The sequence below is a fragment of the Arachis duranensis genome, chromosome 5, assembly GCF_000817695.3.
Source record: "Arachis duranensis cultivar V14167 chromosome 5, aradu.V14167.gnm2.J7QH, whole genome shotgun sequence".
Classification (NCBI taxonomy): Eukaryota; Viridiplantae; Streptophyta; class Magnoliopsida; order Fabales; family Fabaceae; genus Arachis; species Arachis duranensis.
The window spans coordinates 87,143,912-87,154,409 of NC_029776.3; the positions used below are offsets into that span (position 1 = coordinate 87,143,912).

General features: G+C 29.1%; 1 pseudogene; it reads right to left on the bottom strand.

The window, feature by feature from the left end:
* Nucleotides 1-10,384: 10,384 nt before the first annotated feature.
* On the bottom strand, nucleotides 10,385-10,498 carry LOC127747979 (uncharacterized; annotated as a pseudogene).

Here is a 10,498-nt window from a genome sequence, read left to right on the forward strand (position 1 = left end):
TACTTAAGTTACTTATTTTGTATGTTAATTTATTAAATATTAAGATAAAAAAATTGTTCAATAAATTATGTAAATAGTCATTACAGAAAAAAATTATATATTATATATAATAATCCTTGATATATATAATGTCATGTATATATTAAAATTATCTATTTTAATTATGTGAATTATTATTGTTATTTTTACTTTTTCATTACATTAAAAAATAATATTTAAAACTAAAAAAGAGATAATTAATTTTTTTAATTTGAATTAAAAAAATGTCTTATAAATATATTCAACTTTTACATATACTACATGTTATAATATTAAATAGTATAGTATTTGTTATAACAATGACTCAAAATATTAATCCAAGATATATCTGGGCCTATTAAGATCTTAATGCAAGCAAGATCAACTAAAATTTATTGTTAGGGTCCCAAATCTGACTTAGGTTCATTACCTTAAAGACCCAATGCAGATGAAGTCCACGCGTCTCCTCTTAAATCGACATAGATTGAATCTCCATTGCTAGTTAGATATGGTAATGAGTACTCAGGGGAGCGTGAGAAGCTCCCTTCTCATTTATTCCTATTTAAAAAAAAATGCCCCTATTCATTCTCCATCATTGCAAGTTCTTGTTTAATTACCCCTTAGGGAATGCAGATCTCCTCGATAAACTTTTGAAAAAAAATTAATACAAAAAGACATAATATAATAATCATAAAATAGTTAGTTCAATATAATTCACCACAATTTATAACATATTCGTTATAAAAAATAATATTTCAAAAGGAGAAAACATAATCCAACATAATAATATTATATAATTTTTTGGGACGATACTGAGCGACGTAGTGACGGACTTGAGAGGCAGAGAAAGTGAGTTAGAGAGAGAGGATCGAGGCTGAGAATGAGTTTGAAAGAAAAAGGAAGAATTCGAATTGGAGGCAGAAATTAGAGTTACTAAATTCAAGAAATGAATTTATGTATATATAAATTAGAATAATTAATAATTTTATTCCATAGGGCGGGTACTTATGTCTGTGTCCCTATTAAAGATGGCAAATAGGAAAGTCCACCCTGTCTCGCCAAAAGCCTGCGATCTGGTGGGCTAGCCTGTCCCGCCCCGCTTAGTAAGGTAGTTTTAAATTTCTCTCCCATCCCGCTTAATGGTAGGCTGGCGGGCTCTCTTTTTTTATAAATAATTAAATATTAAATAATATATATAATTTCACAATAATTTTAATAAATTTATAATTTCTAAAAATATAAAAAAATTATAATTATAAATATGTAATAAACATAATTATAAACCAATTTTTTTTAAACAAAATAATAAAATCAATATTGTCCAAAATATATAATTAAACATCTTCAAGTTTATAATCAATCAAACATAAAAACATAATCCAAAATATAACTTAGAACATCTTCAATTATCATTTTCATCCTCTTGTAGATTAATAACATTATAAAAATTTGTAAAAAAATGGTCTTGACAAAATAAAAACTTGGCCCAGCGAAGAAAACTTGCACCGTCCCATTGAAACCCGCCAAAATTCATGGATTAGGCGGTGCGGGGTAGGCGGACTTTTTAAATTTGGCAGTCTCAAATTTTCAGCCTAACCCTCCTTTTTTGTCAGGTTATGCAGGTCAGCCCGACGAATTGTAGCCGGTTCGCCATCCCAAGTCTCCATCCATTTTTGGATGGCAAGTCGTGAGGATTTCACGAGTCCCCATCTAACCCAAAACTACGAATAATCTCTGTAAATACCTTTTTTGGGTGTTTTTGTGATCATCCCTATTGCTAGCATTCATTCGTTTGTGACGTGGAGCTATTTTAGCCACTCAATAAATTCTCAGATAATCAAAGTTTAGGTTATATAATTTTTATACAGTCACATGTATCCTTGTTATAACAATTTTAATAGAAGATAAATAGATAAACACTAAGCTATTGTTTGAATATAAGATAAAAAATAAGAGAAAAGAAAATAAAAAGAAAGAAAATGAAAGGAAACAAAATGAAAAGAAAAGTATATTTTTGTGTGTGTGTTTAGATGAAGAAAAAATGAATGGAAAGAAAATAGAGAAAAAAAAATTTTTTGCTTGGATGGAAGAAAAAGTAAGAAGAAAATAAATTATAATAGAGTAAAATTATATTAATATTTTTATATATTATATATAAATTATAATTCAAATGGTAACTCTGTATTTTAACCCATGTTTGCACTTCTGCATAAGTTTTCTTTGCAACTTTGAAGTACATAAGTTTTCTTTGCAACTTTAAAGAGAAAAAATTTACATGAGCTCTACATACATTTTTATGTTTTTCATTCAAAATTTTTTTTATCCAAACAACAAAAAATTACATTTTTTTTATCTATTTTCTTCTCCAGCATTTTATTTTTTTACAAATTCTTTTAATCCAAACAAAACATAAATAAATCCCCAAAACCGAAAAACGTTATCTAGTTATCTCCATTTACATTTCTATTTCCATTTAGGGTAATAAGTAATAAATCGAATCTATAGGATTCAAATTACTTAACATTGTGATTCGAAAGTAAATTAAATTCAATGAATTCAAATTATGTCATTCCCTACTAAATCGAATCTATAAATTTCGATTTATATGGTCCATGCTAAATTGAAGCAATAAGGTTCGATTTATACTCACTTAAAAGTAATCCAGCTCATTGTAAATCAAATCTCCTTCATTCGATTTAGTAGCATAGATAACATCCAAATTCGATTTACAACGAAAACACATAATTCGTACTTCATAAATTTGATTTACATAGATATGTAATTGAGACATGCGCGTAATTTTTTTTACTTTGGTAGAAATACGTAAAATTGGTTTGCAAATGGTTTATAAAGGTGATTTACTCCACATCTTATAACTTGTGAAATCATAATATTTAGAGAAGTGATGTATAGATAACTTAAATATTGATAAGTCTGAAAAATTTTAGAAAAAATAAAAATATAAAAAAATTACACATTGATCTATAAATTTTTTTAAAAAAAATTTATCCATAGTCTATATTATAATTTTGTTATCGCCGATGTTAGTGGTTATAGAGAAATTTTTACCTTTAAATAAATTATAAAGAAATTAAAAACAAAATTAGTTCCTATTTTTCTGACAATTTATTTAGTTTTTAGTTTAAATTAAAATTAAATTATATATTCAATTTATATTTATTTGTTTATCCTAATGATTGTATATAATAGATAATATATTTAAGCATGTTTTGAAAGAAACTATTGAATTTTATATAATTGAAAGTTAACTATGAAATTGAAGTTAAGATGAAGTGAAATACAATAAATATATGAGGAGTGAAATTAAAATAAATAATTAAAAATAAGGTAATAAATAATTAAAAATAAGTAAAAAAAAAGAGCAAAAAAATAATGCATGTAGTTGATAAAAATAGATTGTAAAAAAATTAGTATAATCAATAAATATAAAAGATGAAAGACAAAAATTAAGATATATTTTTATTAAAAAATTCAAGAAAAACATTGTGAAGAAATATCTATTAATCAAGTTTTATAAAAATATTATAAAAAATTTAAAATATTAATAAATAAAATAATAACTCCTTTAAGAATTATTAATCAAAATACATAAAAATACATTCTGATTTTTAGATAGAGTAAACTACCATTTGTACCCATGAAATATGAATTTCGCATAACAAAATTATCCAAACACTAAAAAATTACCTAAAATCCCTAAAATACCCTTATCTTCACCACCACACCACCTCCTTCACCCAATCACCTTTCTAATCCTAACCCTCTTCACCCAACCNCCCAATCCCCTTTCTAACCCTAATTCTCTTCACCCAGCCACCACCCCTCTTTCTCTTTCTAATCTCAAATCCCACCACCACCCTCTTCACCCAGCCACCACCCCACTTTCCCTTTCTAACACACTCTCACCATTAAGTCGAAAACCTCAGCTTCATGTTCTGCGTAACAGAGCCCCTCTCTTCTTCCGACTAAACTCAACTTCAGGGCTCAGAGCTTGAGCTTCAATGGGGCCGAAGAAGCAGGACGATGGAAGCACCAAGAAGAGGAAGCGGATTCCAGCTTCGGGCTCTAATGCCGAAGCATCACATGAATCCCCTTCTAAGGCTCCTAAACTCTCTGCCTCTAAGAAACCCTTCAAATCTCTCAAAACACGCAAATCAGACGCTGTTCCTAAAGACAAGACCTAGAAGGCTGCCCTTACAGGTCGAGAACGAAGTCTTCATGCTAAGGTCTTAAAACGTTACCAATTTGCTTTCAAATGCATTTGAATCTGTGTTTTGTTATTGGTATGAATCGGTGGAACATTTTGTTGTTTGATTTTAGGAACTTGTAGAGGCTAGGAAAAAGAAGAGGAAGCGCCATTTCACTCTTGAGCAAGTTTTACTTTAAAATTTTGTATAACTCAAGGCTGGTGACAGAAACTCTGCAAAAGATGAAGGTGAAAATTCCTGAAATTGCAGGCCCGCCTCGCCATCTACAAAGTCTGCTGGAACGGCGGTTGCTTCGACTCTGACAATCTCGCAGCTTTTGATGCCGCCATCACCGACGGCGTCCACGTTGTCTCCCTAAGTGTTGGAGGCGTGGTGGTGCCCTACTACCTGGACGTTATCAACATTGAGAGAGAGAGAGGTAGTGATGGAGAGAAGGATAGTTTAGGAATTTTATTTAATTTTTTAGGGTTTGGATAATTTTGTTTGTAAAAATTATTTTTTATGGGTACAAATGGTAGTTTACTCTTCTAGATATAAAAAATAATAAGAAAATAATTTAAATTAAATTCATTTATTTTATTTATTTGTTTATTATTTATTAAGTAATTTAATATTTATTTAATTTTGGTCAAATCAGATAATATAATTATTAGTTATAATTAATGTTGTTCACTCTAATGGTTTAATCGAAACATATTGAAACTCTAAAGATATAATTAAAACTAAATATTAAGGATAAAATAAAAATAAAATTGCATTTGCTATCTTAAAATTTTTTTAATAAAAATTTTATTTATACATCTTTAAAATGCATCACATTAATACAATAATATTTTTATTAAAAATAAAAATTGTGATAAATATCTTATATATTTGTTAGTAAATTATATGCAAATATTTTTTGAAGTATATCATTTTTATTATATAAAAATAAATTAAATACTTTTAAATGTGATTATGATAATTCATTAAGTATTATATTTTTTTTACTAATTTATATTTAATAATTTACCTTTAACTTTTAATTATAGTAAAATGTAAGATATGATGCCAAAAAAAAGCTAAAATGACATAAATTTTTTTACTAACAAAAAAATATATTTTTTATTTTTTAGACACATATCTATTTTTTTAATTAAGTTATACATTTTAATTTATATAAATTAATGACAATTAAATATATAAAAAAATACTAATTAATAAAAAAATAAAATTTAAGATAAATATGTCCTGAACAAATTGAAATAAAATAAAGACTTTTAATTATGATCATCAATTATAATCACATATATTTACTTCAAGATTTATATTTCGAAAATTCAGTATATTAATATTTTGTATTTTTATTTCTCAAGTTTAGACTATCACAAACATTAGTTATATTTTTATTTTTTAATTTTAAACTATCACCAACATTAATTATTCTCCAATAATGACAATACTTTTAAAAATAAACATAATTAAATGATCTTAAAATTATATAATAATTTTTAAATAACAATAAAATATATAATTACTTAAAATTATAGTAAAAATATAAGATATGATGCCAAAAAAAAGCTAAAACGACATAAATTTTTTTACTAACAAAAAAAATATTTTTTTTATTTTAGACACATATCTATTTTTTTAATTAAGTTATACATTTTAATTTATATAAATTAATGACAATTAAATATACAAAAAATACTAATTAATAAAAAAATAAAATTTAAGATAAACATGTCCTGAACAAATTGAAATAAAATAAAGACTTTTAATTATGATCATTAATTATAATCACATATATTTACTTCAAGATTTATACTTCAAAAACTCAGTATATTAATATTTTGTATTTTTATTTTTTAATTTTAGACTATCACCAACATTAATTACTCTTCAATAATGACAAATAAGTGTTTAATCAAATAATTTAATATTTATATATATAATAATATGACAAAATAAATAAAAATTTGAGTTTAACCATAATATAAATTGTAACTGATTTGATTTAATAATTTAAAAAAAATTGAATAACTCTTTTTAGAAATATGCCAATCTAAATAATATAGATTGAAGATAAAAAAATATAACTAAATTATATAATACAACATAATATTCCTAAAAATTTATTCTATAGCAGATCTAATATTAAGATATTTATCATCATCTGTGGTATAATCTAATTTTACAATTATTTAAACATTATTTTTATGAAAAATCGCATTATTTATTTTGAAAAAAAATATTTATTCATTATTATAATTTAAATAGAATATAAAATAGATATTAAACCAATTATTTCTTTTAATAATTACTCAATCACAAATATCCATCAAAGATATAAGATTTAAGAGCATACAAAGTAAATATAATACTTACAACTTTTACACTACCACAATAAGATAATTATCACAAGTCTTTTTAGTATAAATTAAATAGAACAACATATAATAATACAAAAACAATAATCCAAAAAAAATTATAGAACACCTGTCATATACTACGACGGTTAGTATTGAGAAAGTTTTAACTATTTATTTTTTTATTGAATAAATTACCATTTGTACTCATAAAAGATACAGATGCTGATAAATGTACTCATATAAGAATAAAACGACAATTATAACACGGAAGATGGCTTCCGTATGCCAAGCATACTGGGACGTTGGTTACACAATTGGTCCATTAGGGTATTCTTGGCACACAGAAGCTATCTTTCGTGGGTACAATTGTCGTTTTATTCTTATATATAAGGATACATTTGTCAGCGTTTGTATATTTCATGGATACAAATGGTAATTTATTCTTTTTTTATTAGCTATCTTTTTATCTACTCTGCATGTCATCTACGAATATGTTAAGGACTAAACCTATGTTTCAACCTTTCAAAATTCCATATATTCTTGTCAAACACAATATTATTATACTTTTTTTTATAGAAACTATTTAATAGAAGAACCTTTAGTAAAAAGATGAGGTTCTCTTATAATATATATGACTTTTTATGATAATAAAATAAAAATAAAAAGCATAGAATAATATTGTGTATATTTAAGTTAACTTTAATCTTTTTTAATAACCAAATTTGTCATAATGTAACTGATAAATAATGACAGTTAATACGGATTGGATATATTTTGGGTATGCTATACATTTTATGATTTTGTACGGAACAATATTAATTTTAATTTATATATTTATTATTGGGTATTAAAAATAAAAAGTATTTGTATTGTTTGCATTTTTCAAACCTTCCTCAACTCTGATCGTGATTAGGCCTAAAAAATCACCTACCTCGTTGGACATAAATGTAATCCAATCAATTTTCATCTGATAATGTTATACATTCGCATAATCATAGGAGAATCACATTCGCATAATTATAGGAGAATTAACTTTAGCGAGATAACAATATGGTATTTAGTTACCACATAAGTATTTTTATATATAGAATTATCAATCAATTATGTATGGCTTCTAATGAAAATAATATATTCAACATGGATATTGTTTGTTAGGTAAAAGATAACAGATTGACAAAGAAAATTAATTACAATAGGTATATTCATTTGAAAAAAATATTTTTTATATAATACTATAAAAAATATCATGGTCACCCTGAATTACTACTGGAACAGCTCAGACCATCCGCTAGCATGATATTGTCCGCTTTGGCATACAAGGCCTCATGATTTTGCCTTTGACGATAGGGATGATAGCCGAAGCCCCCCACACTCACTCGTCAAAACGCGTCATACTAGGGAGAGGTATCCATACCCTTATAAGGCATACTTCGTTCCCCTCCCCAACCGATGTGGGGCCTTATAATCTACCCCCTAAGGGAACCCAGCGCCTTCGCTGGCACATCGATCCGGACTCTGACTCTGATACCATCTTTAATGAACTCTGACTCTGATACCATCTTTAATGAAGAAGTTACATTACTTGGAAGTTAAGTAAAAATGAGTCCAAATCTGTTTTAGAAACCAACAAGGTTAGTACCTTTCAATTTGAATAACTTTTATTACAAAACTCCAATTAAGCTAAATTTTGGTTTGAGAACTCCTAACTCATCCAGGAACAAGTATGTCCTAGTTTCAACCCAATTGCTATTCAATTCTAAGAGTTACAAGCATTGAAAGTTGGTGCATAACTTGCTGAAATCTGTTTCTTTTCAACTTTGACCACCAATATTCAAAAATTCACAACTCCCAATCCTCAACTCTTAAAATTATGAAGTTTTAGGGCAATAAAGAAAGTTAATCAAATTTTATAATAAAATTAGTTTTGCTCCAAAACTCAACTCGTAGAAGTCGCAGCAAGACAAACAAGTTGCTGCCCTGTTTGACCTTTTCTACTACTGGACAGATTTAACAACCTAGCTTTAAAAATTTGCCATAAATTGTATATTTAACAAAAAGGTCCCAAATTTTTCAGTTTAGTTCTTTATATTCTGAGGTTTAACCAGGACTTAGCTCCACACAATTTTGGTCATCACAAAATTAGTTACAGCATATGTAATACCACCACAACACAACTCTACATCCTTGCCCTCAAAACTTGCATATTGCTAACATATCTAATCCCAACTTATCAATAACCACTTCAAGCTACCTTTAACCAATCCAACCAGCCACAAGTCAATTTCACAGCCATTCTGATACATCAGATAACTAAAAACAACAACAAGCACTTACTCTCAATGACCAGAATACAGCCACACAACTCAACTAATTCAGTATAATCACATAGAATCAGAACTTTTCAACAATTCCATCAAAATCAGAAAAACCAATATCAATTACAGCATTTAAACACTCACAACAAAGTCCAAAAATATTCACAGCCATAACCTGAATTCAATACTCCAATTGAAACACTAAAACATCATCAAACTTAATCCAAATTTCACAACCTCAAACCAAGCTTATTTCTATCAATTAGTCTCTCATAACAACAAAATCAATTACATTCACAGCAACAATCCAAACTCAATTCATCAGTTATTCATATGACAACTTTTCAATAATTAACTCGGCATATTTCAATTTAATAAATTATGCTAAATTAATCATTATTCACAACAGCATCTAAATTCAATCACAGCTTAGAATAACCACAACAACTAACTAATTTCAAATGCATTTCAGGTCATTCATGTCAATTAAGAAATTCTAAACCATTATTAACCATTTGCACTTATCCAAATAACTTTTTAGACATTCTAAATTAAAAACGTTTAACTTAAAAATAAATTTCCTACCTCAATGTCGAAACTCACGAAAATTGCCAAACACAACAGCTCCGTTAGCGATTCTAACACTCATTTTGTTTCCTGGGCAGCAACCAAAGTGGTTTTGGGAAGCTCCAATATTGCTTCCGAGTGGCGGAGGGCTCTGGTAACTACAAATTTTGAAGCAGAGGCTGAACAGAGCAGCACAAAGTAGTTAAGAGCAGCAGCAGTCTCTTCTGTCAATAGCTCGTTCCCCGGCAAGCTTCAATGGTGACAGTGGCAGCGTCCTCCTCCAAACATGATGGTGGCAGAACAGCGACTCTAATGGTGGCAGAGGCTTCGACAACTCGCAGAATCCAGAGGCAAAACAGAGGATAAAGATGAGCAGTGACATAGATGAATTGCTTCAGAATCAGAACAGTATCCTCGGCAAGCTCCAACAACCTTCCTGGTGCTAGCTACGACGGCACGGTGGTTCGGCGACGGCACTACAGCCCTTGTCGAGCTTCGGCGTCATCAACAGTGATGCCTCTTAGTACCATTGCATTCTGTTCGCGATGGCCAAACTTCCTTCCCAGTGACAGCGTTCGGGCTCCCTTCTTCAGCGACGGCTCTAAAGGCGATAGCAAGGCACAGTGACTGCAGTAAACCCTAGTGTCAGCAGCGATGGTCAATGGTGCTCCTTGGACGACTACGCGTGTGATGGGTCCAACGGCGGTGGGAACAGCCGAGACGACAGCGACCGTAGCGGCTCACGACCCTTTGAGAGCTCCTTCTCCTTTCTCGCGCGATGACGGCAATCGCTCAGTGGAGGTGACAGCGCAGGTAAGATGCAGGGGTGGCGGCGAGCTGGATAGCGCAAAGTGCGGCTCCTTCTTCTTCTCCGATTCCAAGCTCTTTCTCTTTTCTCCCTTTCCATTTCTGCCTTTCTTTCTCAGCTATGTGTGTGTTGTCCTTGCACAGGGGCCATGCTAATCTTCTCTGTATCGTTCCAATTTTAGAGGAGATGCTTCCCAAATTTTTATAAAAT